The sequence below is a fragment of the Hypomesus transpacificus genome, chromosome 14 (assembly GCF_021917145.1).
Source record: "Hypomesus transpacificus isolate Combined female chromosome 14, fHypTra1, whole genome shotgun sequence".
NCBI classification, from domain to species: domain Eukaryota; kingdom Metazoa; phylum Chordata; class Actinopteri; order Osmeriformes; family Osmeridae; genus Hypomesus; species Hypomesus transpacificus.
This window is the reverse complement of record NC_061073.1, coordinates 13934459-13945709: the sequence shown is the minus strand read 5'-3', so window position 1 is coordinate 13945709 and position 11251 is coordinate 13934459.

Sequence of the window (11251 nt, the reverse complement as noted above, 5' to 3'; positions counted from 1 at the left end):
ACTTATTGTTTGACATTTGTTGTGCAGGAAAGGTATTCACACCAGGGTCGGGCTTTGGCTATATGCGGTGCATATAGCATTTGATAAGAATTACCACAAGGTTGCTGAGGGTGATTTTTAGACATTCCCACTTCATGAAAACATGACAAGCTAATTGGCGCAGGCAATTTTCAGCGTCAATTTATGAGCATTAGGCTCGGCAATTGGTTAATTTGGACTTCAAATGTAACGTCTAAGTATTACATGTAATGCAGTACAACAATTATAGCCCTCTCAATTCAGCAGCCTAAAGCCAGCTGGATGTAGCCTAGATGGAAAGGTCAATGGGCATCACAAAAATAACCATGCAGTATGGTTGTTTCTTGTACTATGTGGACTGTATAACGACAACATCATTTTCATGCAATTAGCACTTGCTAATCTGATGTAATCTTTTAGACTTCTAGTTCGATGTACTGAAGGCCTTTACGGGGTTTTCCGTCACAAACCTGGGCGCTGATCATTTTTTCCTTTCTCTCCAGTACCACGGAAAGCGCTCTGTTTCGACAGGCATGACAGGATACGTTGATACATTTACAGCGCGAGAGTCACAGCTGATTGAAGGAGTGTCCAAGGTCGTTTGGATGGTGAATGTTTGACGTAATCGCCTTCTCCGTGTAATTATGGACTTATTCTTCACATTTGTAAATGATCAAACCCCACTTTGTCATCGCCATATGACATGCCATGACATCCAACGAACCAACTGTCATAGAAAAAACTATAGACTTTATACATAACCTAGGATGACTTCTGAACAATTCACCTTTAAAGGCCCTTTCAGTGCCAAGTCCATATTTGGGGATATCATATTATGTCATTGCCTGCCAGAAATGTAATCTTGAAGCACGGAAGCAACCTTGAATCCCCCAGGATTAGGTTGTGTAATGAGGATCAAAACTGGGGACTGGTCATCCTCGTCTCCCCTCTCTAGCACCTTTGTTATAACACCCACGGGTCAAAGTTAATCATCGGGACCATAACAGTATGTCCCCATACAGATTACTATGGTACAGTAGTGTATCTAGTGTATCCAGGTTTTCAACACAGACACATGCTCATATATACACACATACACACAAGTATTCAGTCAACCCTGTAGTTCTGACACATCCCCATCTATGAAACAAGCGCCTGTAACAGGGTTTGACAATGATTGGATTATAGACATTTATACTTTACATTACTGTCTGCTTAGTGGGGTGGACTACCATGATACAGTGAAGACCGCTGCCTGCCTACTGTGTGTCCTGTTTTTCTCATCTATATTTAGTTTAGTCCAGCTCAATGATTGAGATGATTAAACAGATGAGGCCCTTCATTGGAGACATGCCACAGCTTGTCAAAAGAGAGGTGGAGGCCAGTGTCCATTAGAATCAGGTCAACAAGATGGCAGCTGTGCTGAGGTGGTGTTAGTCTTAGTGACGTTTCCAAGCTATTCCATGGAGTGAACCTCCTGTCCCAAAAATCAGTACTTTATTCTTGCTGCCTAGTCCTATCCTGAAAATGCAAACATGCTAAGCCTTACCTTTAAGTCCTGTACCACCCTGTCAGGAGATTTATGCTCACTGTGAAACTTTAAGATGACGTGTTGAATGACAATAAAGTGCATGTTTGTGGACAGTTGGTATTTCACAGAGACTGAGATGATGCTATAGCGCAGCACTGGAAACAGTCAAACGTGCTTTATGACATCTAACTATAAAGGCATCTAACTGACACTGCACTAGTGCTCTTAATGAAGCTGTGTCCCTTTGATGTCTGAGTACAATGACTTTTTTCAGGTAGACTGCTGCCACTCCCAACACGTCACATGCCTCCAGCCTCAGTCTCCTTATCTCTAATGAGTTATTGACCTCTTTTGGCTGTGTAAGGTAGCATAGGTACCCTTGGTTCCTTGATGCATTTTGCATTTTGATGAAGAGTATGTGTCTGTGTGTCTACAGAATCTGTGTGTGCTTTCCTACATACTGTACACACACCGGATAGCATGGACATGGACAACCGTGTGTGTGTGTAGGATTGGAAGTTGCAAGGTGTGTAGGAGGAGAATGTTTTTGCTCCAGGACATTGACTAGGTTTATCTCTGTCACCGCAGAAAAGATAATCCTTAATTTAACAACTGCTTCTGAGAAAAACAAAAGGTGTTCCTGTCATCTAGTGAGGAGGAATGGAAGGATTGGAAGGAGATGGGAAGTGTAGGTCGCTTTGAGTGTTTATGCCTACGGTATGTAGCTACATTGTGTACTGGCATAGTTCTCATCTGTATGTTGATGAGTGTTTAGGGATGTGGTATCCCTCTGATGTTGCATAGGATCATAGGATTCTCCCAAAACTACTGCCCTGTGTCATAATTTGTTTTTGCTCATACATGGATTTACTATCAAAGGTTGATTCTTGGATTGTTACTTTCTCATACAGTATATGGGAAACTAAGATGTTTAGAGAACAGCAAGCAACAATGGCAATAAAAGGCATTGGGAAGTCCACTGAACTCCAACCCCATCCATTGACTTCCATGTTATGGAGGTTTTTTTATGTGGCTCCAAATAAAATTAATGCCACCTAAAAATCTTCTGTTTACTCTGTGATTTCTACCCTGGCCTTGTGAGCTCAACAGAAAAGGCAGATGTGTTCTTTCAAATACAGTAATTAAAAAACCAAAGATAGACTTTTCCCTCATGCGCAACACCAATGGAAACAGTGTAATACCCTAGCAAGGACATGGCATCGTCGTTTACCTCCTTCATCTCGCTAGCACGCTCACCGCCACCTAGGCACTGAACAGATGCTATCTAAACATCTAAAAACACAAGGTTTTGAACAGGTTTGCACCATCTGTGCAACCGTATCACAAATTGAAAAATCTTTTTTTTTCTTCTTTTCTCTCTGTCCTCAATCTCAGTTATGGCAGGTTTCCAAAGCTTTAGACTCTGGCTGCTTCCCGAAAGTCTAAGTAATGACTAAGAAAAGGCAGAGATTAGTCACAGGGGTCTGGATGGGATGGAGGACAGATGAGCTGGGACATTGATATGAGTTTGACTTTGTCCTAACATTTGGGAAGGATAATTCAACAGTGATTAAGCAAAACCTGTGGGATTAGAGCCCAGGTGAAATAAATGATGCTATCTGCTTTGTTGTGTAAGATAAGTAAAGAAGAAGCTCTTTAGTCATTGTTCACAATAACTTTGTCCTTCAGGTTAATTGACACTTAAATGTCACCGACTTTTACTTCAGATAAAAACGTTAACCAGTTTCTCTTGGTCCACATTTCTTTGCCCTTTTGATTTCCTTTACTGAGGGAATAGTTCACAAATATCCCCAAGTCTTGGCCATCTATGTTGGAAGTATTTAGAAAATGGGCCTCTTATCAAATCTCTAAATCCCCAGTGTACTTAAAGAGGAAGACTGGGACTGGTGACAGGGCGGTTTGGATTGGGTCAGTTGGGGACTGTGGTTTGCGGGCTCCTTGTGTGACGTTATTTGCTGGGTCTTGGCATGGCCTCGACTGTCTGGTGACATTTGCTGTCCCACCATGTGGCCCCTGCGCTCCCAGGCCAGATGGCAACAGAACTGGCAACATACACACGCACATGCACTCACACACACATGCATACATGCACCCATGCACACACACACATGCACACAAGCACCACATGCATACATACACATGAATGTTGACATACAGACACAGCAGTGCCATCGATCGAAAAGACAAAGAGAAAGATGAGAAAGAAGGGACTCGACAAATCGATTCGCTACCAACCAAACTTTATAAAACACGCTGATTGAATGCAGCAGATTTGGGGGGGGGGGGGGGGGGACTTGGAAGAAAACTGGATATACTATAATGGGCTCTGGACAGATCAATGTTTTCCTCTGTGTGATTCCTATCTTGTTTGTTCTGCAACAAATATCATCACAAATCCATGTATGCAGCCAATCCTCTTCTTAAAGATCTTCCCTTCTCTTTTGCCCGCTCTCCTTTGTAAACATTTCCTTATTGAGAAATGATCAAATCAGTCATGAACAGTATAAATGATTAACCTTTATCAGAATGTCACAGGACCAACATCCACGGTATAAGACCCAGTGAACATACAGGAACATAGGAACATAAAAAAGATATGCAGTACTGAAGAACAGAAACCCGACCGTTGCTAAGCTCAAACACACAACAATCACTCCTGTTCACACGTGACTCCATTATGACTGACACTATGATGGCAAGCTATTTGTTCTGTGAAATCCTTTCAAACATGAACTAGCCTACATCCATTGCATCTATAATAATCAAACGGGAGATGGAATGAGAATGATCTCTGAAGCTTGGATGGATGTTTTTTTGTAATTTAGTCACAGGGCTGATACCTTGTTAACGTGGCTGGGGAAGAACAATCCTTTCAGGAAACAACTTGATTTGACATTCATGATATAGGTTGTGGAGAATCCACACGAACCATGGGACATGAAACATGCCTGAAAGAAAAAAAACGCATAATAAAAAGATATAGCAGAGGTGACCAGGTCATCAGCACAGAACTAGCCTCTATCGGATGGCAGTTCAATTAAGAGGGGTCTCGATGGTTCTTTGAGTGTTTTTGTAATTAATCAAAGTCTGACTTAAAACTAGATTATTTCACATTCAATTTTATCAGCTCGTCTCGCAGGGGCAAAGGCCTCCTTGTGTGATGTGGGCCCATATCTTAATTACACTCAGATCATTGATATCTCTCCACATCGCTCAAAGAGACAGAAAATCATTTTACAGCTGAGCAGATAAGTCCTCGCACTCTCTTTTACAGCGCCCCCAGCCAAAGCAGATCTGACACTGTTCCTAATGACAGACCGGCGCCTGAAAAGGGGCGATGTACCAATAATTCCTCAGGTCCATATTAATGAGCCCTCAAACCCATAATGAATTTAAAATTGAGCTCCTTCAAAAAAATATTTTATTTCAAAGCCGCCTGTGCTTTTTTATTTATTTATTCATATCTGTTATTAACGTGACTGAGTGACATCTGCAGTCAGGACCCTGCTTGCTGCAGTGTTAGAGGTTCTGCTAATTAGCTAAGAGCTAAGTTTGGTTTTGAGTGTGTGCGGGTGGGAGAGTGTTTTAGTGTGGGTCTGTTCTCTGCAGCAGTAATTCATCAGGGATGGTAATCGGATGGTGCTTTGGAACATCACCATTGGACTTAACCCATTTTAAATTCCAATCCAAAGAACGGAAATAGTTATTCTTCCATCTGAATGCTAAAGGTATAAGCGCAGCAGTTTCAAGCAAAGATGACCCCATCATAAAACAAGAAAACAGATGCCTTAAATTATTTTCTGTGTAACATCTTTTCAGATACGGCCAATGCTGAACCTCCACATACAGATATGCAATCAAATATTTGACAGCCATTAACGTTGTCAGAAATGCATGTAAAAAGTCTGTCTTTCATAAAAAAATTAATTGTAGAATATTTCTTGCTTGCTTGGAGCCTTAAATAGTAGATGCAAATGAATGCATGTATACTATCATCTTGTACATAACAAATGGGAAAGTGGGGTCAAAAAACATTACTTACACTCTACACATTTCTTTCTTTCTCTGACTCTCTATCATGCTCTCTTTATCTGCCCGACAAATAGAATTATTGCAAGTGTAAAACTTATTTGATCATGACCCAATCCACAATGTGTTTTGATGCTAAAAATAATCCTAAATATTCACTACTATAAATAAAACTGCCAGATTAAAGGTCTATTTTTGATACTTTACACAGTGATGCATTTTATCAGAAGTTGCCTAAGGGCTCAATACTGAAGCTTAGAGTGTAGCTGTGGGGCTACAGTGACAATGCAAGTTTGTGATTAAATATAACAGAGGACTGAAATAAACTACCCATTAACTTTCAGAAATATAAAACAGCATTCTCTCTGATCAGACAGTAACCTGCCAGCTGTGGTTACGACAACGTGTGACCTCATAAACTCTCTGTGTTATGCAGCCCTTTTGCTACCCTGGGAGCAAACAGTGTCTATTGGAACACACATTCACCCTAAATCACTTTCAAACCAATATGCAGATAAGGTGATCCAAATTCAAGGCTTCGCAGGCATTCCTAGCAGTTTCAACTCATTTTAAGTTCCCTCAATTATGCTCCATCTCTTGGTGCCTCAGGTATGATCAGGCGACACAGATTCTACCGTGGAGCCGCTTTAATGGTTCTGGAGGATGAATTTTAATGGGGTGAAACCCACCTTCCCAGGTCTTTGTCCTTGTTACTGGCTCATCATCATCATAGCTATTTAAAGGGCCGCTATGCATAATTACTGCAGCCAGACAGTTGCGGTCCTAACAGGTCAGTCTTGTTACATCCCCTCTCTATTACTGAGAGGTTAACTTATGATGATGGCTATTGCCCAGCTGTAGTAAACCAACCCAAGGGAACTAATACCAGCACTCTTAATTGAGAAAATAAAGCATGTGTTTACAACACAGAGGAGAGGATGCCAGGAATGGTCTCAATTAGCAGAAATGACCATAAGTCATTTATAGCTCCTTAAATGAAGCCGTTCCTCACTTGGAGACTTCATCAATGCGTCTCAAAGGACCTGAATGATGACGAGGGGGATTTTGAGGAAAACATTTTATTTTAGAAAAATATGTGTGATTATTCGTGTAGGAAACAGGAAGCTGGGGGGTCATTGTGAAGAAACAGGAGTTCTAAGTTCCCTGATCTGGTCATCTGCAGGGACCTTTGCAGAGAGACGGGAAGGGAGGAAAAGAAGGAGAAGATGCTAGAAGGGAGAAAGAGAGTGAGGGCGAGTTAAAGGGGAACTATGCAGGGTGTCTATTTTCTGTAAACTTGTTTAAAATGCAGACAGTGCAATAGCGCTCAGAGGATTAACCGCGGTGCTACGGTGAAGCCCAAGTGCTCTCAGGACACCTCTCCCTCTCTCTTTCTGACTTTCTCTCCCCTCAGAGAAGGTGTGAGGAAAAAAAAGCTCTTAGTGGTGAGGAGGACAAAGGAGGGTTAACAATGTCAGGTCTTTACAGTGTGTTTCATGAGGCTGGTGGGGCGGCTAGCGGTCTGTTTGTGGCGTGTCTATAGACAGGAGCCATGGGAGGCCTACTTCCCTCAGGACAGCTCAGAGAATACTCAGTGAATGCTCGGTGAACACTTGGATTCAGCAGCCAATTTAAAACCAGTCTTGTTTGTTTCCTCTGGTTTATGGACTGTGTACATTCATCCCATTAAAGTAATGCAACATTGAAATAGTGAGAAAAAAACATTATTTTATCAGCCTTTGGGTCCCCCAGACATTTATCTGAGAAATATTCACAGTTACTGAAGTGCTCAGGCTGTTATGCTGTATTAAGACATGATTTTATCAGTTGCAAATAGTTTTGCTTTGTGCTTTGTGCCTGAAGAGGGGGGCCTGGCTTGTGACAGCCTAGCAAGGCTCTGGAGGTTCTGTTTCATTTCCATTTGAAAAACAGTGCGGAGGAAATGACAAATGTACGAGGCCCACCAAAGAGCCTTCGGGGCAATAATGTAAAGAACAGAAATTAATCATCTTCGCCTTAAGAGGGAGAAACACGACTCAGATTCACAACAAAGGTCACAAACACAGCTCACGCCTTCACTTCCCCTCAACGGGACACGACAGACGTATGACGCTCGAGTGTGTTTGTTTGTCTGTGTATGTGTTAGTGTGTGTGTCTTTGTTTACTTGTTTTCGTGTTTACCTATGCATAAGCGTATGTGTGTGCATCAATCAGTGCATTGTGCATAGTGCCAGGACTCATTGTTTGTGTGTGTGTTTGTTTATTTGTGTCTCTCAATGTGAGAGACTGTGTGTGTGTGTGTGGTGTTTTACGTTGTATTTTCAGATACCTTTTTTTCCTGTGACTGAACTATCTACTTTTAGCTGACAGAAAATAGCTGGGCAGAACCAATTTAATCTTGTTTTTTAGCCCAGGATGACATGCAGGAGAATAAAGCAGTGAAGCTTATCCTAACTCGCTTGGTGGAGGCAGTCACAGGGGCAGGCAGACTCTGAGGAATCGCCGATAATTGCAATGTAGTGATTTGAGCTTCAGGAACATCACAGAGAACTGTGACACACTGTGGTCGACGCGCCCCTGACAGTGATACAAAGCACTGGCTTGAGACAGAACAAAAACCTCTCCTGGTTGAGCAACAAAAAAAATAACTGCTCAGAGAAACTGATGCGAATCTTCAGAAGATACTACAGTACCTGACAAATGGATCTTCTCCCCCCCCCTCTCTGCCATAACAGGGGGATTCACTCCTATGGAAAAGAAGAGGATCATTTGGGTTGCTTCCAGTGGGGAGCCCACTGTCTCATAAATGTCACAATTAAAACATACCACTAGTACTGTTTGTAATGCTGCGTCTCTGGGGTTAGTTTGACATTTAGAGAATCAAGTAGAAGAGTTTCTCATCACGCGTGTGGGGTGGGGTTATGGGGGGTGGTTAGATCTCTCCTACCCTGGAGAGCTTGCGCATTGCAGCATTATGGGACTCCATTGGAAAGTTGCACGTAGAGATGGGGGGCGAGGGGTGTGGGGGGGGGGGGGGGGCAGGGGATGGGGGGGCAGGGGATGGGGATGGGGGGGATGGAGGGGCAGGGGATGGGGATTGGGGGGATGGGGATGGGGGGGCAGGGGATGGGGGGCAGGGGATGGGGGGCAGGGGATGGGGGGCAGGGGATGGGGGGGCAGGGGATGGAGGGCAGGGGATGGGGGGGCAGGGGATGGGGATGGGGGGGATGGGGGGGCAGGGGATGGGGATGGGGGGGATGGGGATGGGGGGGCAGGGGATGGGGGGGCAGGGGATGGGGATGGGGGGGCAGGGGATGGGGGGGATGGGGATGGGGGGCAGGGGCAGTGGGTGGGGGGGGGGGGCAGGGGATGGGGATGGGGGGGATGGGGATGGGGGGGCAGGGGATGGGGGGCAGGGGCAGTGGGCGGGGGGGGGGGCAGGGGATGGAGGGGCAGGGGATGGGTAGGGGGCAGGGGGAGGGGGCATGGGCAGTGGGCAGGAGGGGGGGGCAGGGGATGGGGGGGGCTTGCAGATAGATCCCTTGGTGTAATGACAGAGGAGATATTCATAGCGCAAAGATTCATTGAAATGGGTTCTTTCCAATGACGGAAATCTATACATAGAGCAGGGCCTAGTTGGATTGTGGCTGAAGTGGACCAGCTGTCAGCATGGAGACAGGAGAGAGGCGCTTTCACTAAACTGGGGATGGTGGGCGGGGGAGGGGGGAGGGGGGATGCAATGGGGCACTGGAGAGATAGGATGTGCAGTGCATTCAGTACATGGTCACGTTGAGAGCCTTTGGTATTCACGTACATTGGATGTGGTGAGTATATGGTTACACGAGCACTCTAAAAAGCTGTACCTTTCAACCTCTACCAAGCTTAACAGACAGGGCAATGTCAAACAAAATAAAATCAGTGTGCTTTGAATTGCATTCATGCCCCCCCTGTGATCTCAATATCGTCAAAATCCCATTCTCTGTACAACGGTGCATGAATTGACAGACACATTTATTTAAAAGAGCACTTGCGTCAGATGAATTCTTCTAGGTGCCATATCCATTTTAAATGGGGCCGGATTGGGTTGCTAAACACTGCCCTGTTGCTCTTGTTTCTGTTGATGGACGAAATTATGGGATTTGACTAAGAGGATTATAATGACTGCCGTTAATGAGGCACAGCTGGGGCTTGGGCAGAACACACAATCTCTTCATACTCCTGTCGAAGAGGAAAACCATCTCTGGAAGCAACCATTGTGGACCAGGAAACAGGACTCTGCTGCAGCACATTCAGAAAAGAAAACCCATATTAGTCTTATTATTCTCATTCTCATTCAGTTGAACCAGATTAACGTGCGTTCTTTCAGGCCAGATTTGAGGTATTTAGCCCAACAGAATGGGCACAGAGGGAATAGTGTGTAATTGCTTCTTTGCCAAGTCCAGTGCTGAACTTTGTTGCTTTTTTTTTTACTGTATTGTATGTAGGCCTGTATTGTGGACCTGAAAAACCCAGGATTATCAAAGTACTTTTATCATGTGACACTCTTTTGATCTTTTACTATAAATCCTCTACATGTGAGTGATATGTATTCTGAGCCTCCTATGTCTTCTCTTATCTTTCCTTCAACTCAGACAGGTCAGTCATGTGGTATCCATGTGGTGGCTATGTGATGTGCACTGTGCTTGAATTGTTAAAGACATCTCTGGACATCATTGGTGCAAATGGCCTTATGAGCTCACTGCAGCACAGTGGAATAAAACAACATAGCTCATTCAGATTCACAAGGACTGTAATGGGCTACAACAGAATGGAATATGCATGTCCAAGGACATGCTTTCGAGTTTACATTTCTAAATAATGAACTTAACATGTCATTAATCATTGCACAGAATATGCAGAGAAGAAACTGTTGTGGTGCCTGTTGAAAGCGTACGTTTGGAAAATGACTTTAGATTGAGTTGGCTAGGCTGCACATTTGAGAGGGTTCATTTGGAATAAATCCATTTTTTAAAGATAATAAAATATAGATTGAATCGCTAAGATGTTCTTAGAATTCCTCTCATGTATTCCCATCTCACTAGGCCTTCTGCCTAGTGATCAGTTGGTAATATCAAAGACATGGGCTACAAACACTGATAAAATTAGCCATGTCTAGCCCAGCCAAAGGAGGGACACGCTGACGAAATGAAAGCATTAGTCGCTAGACATCCTGCTGATAAAAAAAAGAAAATGATTTGAGGAGATGAGAATTCAGAGTCCAGTCTCGCTGGCTCAGAGCCTGTGTCTGGATTCATTTCTGCAGAACAGTGTGCGTCTCGTGTGAGGTCGGGAGAGACAACATCGCTCTGCGCCTCTCATCCATGGTCAGACCTGCATGACGAAGAAAGCGTCTGGCCGTGCCCTGCTTGGCCAAACTCATTTATATTCACCAACGAAATCAAGCTGTTTTTTTTATTGTAAACAGCGGACGTTTTTTTTTACCCGATCACCGGGTACCTGTAAAATTAAAGCGCTACACATATTATTTAAATAAGCCCGATGCTGCTATGAACGTGCTCAGAATAGAATTATGATGATATTGGTGGAAGCTTGGACACGATGAATAGCAATGTCTACATATTCCCATGAATTCCAGAAATGTCCTCATCCTGT